The sequence below is a fragment of the Trachymyrmex cornetzi genome, unplaced genomic scaffold (assembly GCF_001594075.2).
Source record: "Trachymyrmex cornetzi isolate Tcor2-1 unplaced genomic scaffold, Tcor1.1 scaffold247, whole genome shotgun sequence".
Classification (NCBI taxonomy): domain Eukaryota; kingdom Metazoa; phylum Arthropoda; class Insecta; order Hymenoptera; family Formicidae; genus Trachymyrmex; species Trachymyrmex cornetzi.
The window spans coordinates 491,460-492,932 of record NW_017297134.1 but is presented as its reverse complement, the minus strand read 5'-3'; positions in this window follow the sequence as shown (position 1 = coordinate 492,932).

Below are 1,473 nucleotides of genomic sequence, written 5' to 3'. Positions count from 1 at the left end.
TATTAGAAAACTACGAATAATGAATAAATTTACAATAGAAAATTTTATATTAATCGATTATTTAATATAAATATAAATTATTTTATATAATATAAATTATTAAATAAATAATATAATTATATAAATTATTTAATAAAAAACATTTCAATAATAATTTGGCGCTAGGCGCGCTTCCAGTATATTTCTGGTATAGGAGCGCCCCTGAGTCAGAGAGTCACGTGACCGTCCGGCGGCTCAGCCGTGCGGTGGTGGGTGTCGCGCGCCGGAATCGGCCCGAAATGTACAAATCTTTGCGACCACTGCTTTAAAGCGCGCGCGCGTACATACAGAAAAATGCTACATATGTATAAATGTGACTTGTTTTAAATAAATTATATGTATATTTTAAAAGGGTATTTGATAATTCAACATGTAAGACAGCCATAATCACCATTAAATTGTATAAAATACATAAATTGATTTTTTTGCCAAAAGATTAGCTGTGCTGTGACGTCCCGAGCGCGAGTCTTTAGCGGTCTCGAGACGCGACGCAAGTTGTGGGAATGCGAGCGCGGAGCGGAGCGCGCGGGGCGAAGCCTTGGCTTCTACGCGATGTTTTGACGCGTTTTTCTTTTGTTGAGAACGGGCAGCTGTCACCAGTGCTCAGATGCGAGCACGAATTTCAGAGATAATAGATTGTTTGATTTTCAAAATGATCGATCTTCCGAGTTCTTCCAACAAAATAATGTGGAGAGTTTAGAGGACGCGTCAGTTGACTTCATTTCGCATCTCTCTATCTACACTCTCCGTTATGTTGTGAAGGACTTGGAAGGATTTAAGAAGGCCTTAAGGGCAGATAAATAAAAATAGAAGTAATTTAGACTATATGATTTTAATATTAATAGAACACGGTGTATTATTGATTACGCGAGGTTTAGATGATATTATCGTGGGCCTTGTGGCCTTGCGTGTAGGCGCTACGTGTGGCGGAGATAGCGGCGGTCTCGGTCGCGGCGGTGGAGTAGCGGTAACTGCAGTTTTTGTGGCGTTGTTTTCATGGACCGTTTTTGGCGAATCCACAATGTCGGGTGCCGTAGTTGGCGCGTCGGCGGTAGTTTTTCGGGCGTCCCCTGTGTTTTCCTCCCAATGGCGAGAGGGGTCGAACTCCCCTGTATTGAAGAGCTCTTGTTGGAGCCTCTTTAGGTGTACTCGCCACCCTCCTCGCTTGCCGCGTGGACGCTTCTTCTGTGGCATCTAAGCCCAGAAAAAACGTTAGTGAGTACGGCAATTTGGTAAGGGAGAGAGGGAGTGCGGAGGCCTCGACGCCGAGAAGGCGCTCGTTTAGAGTTTCCGCAGGGAGGTGATTTCAGCGTCGCTGTGGTTAGCGCTGTTGAAATCAGGCGAGGAGTTAGCCCGTCAGACGCCGTGGTTGGCGCACGATCGGGGCTGGATTTCGGTAGGAGATACGGAAGATCCGGAGCGCTAGCGAAAGCG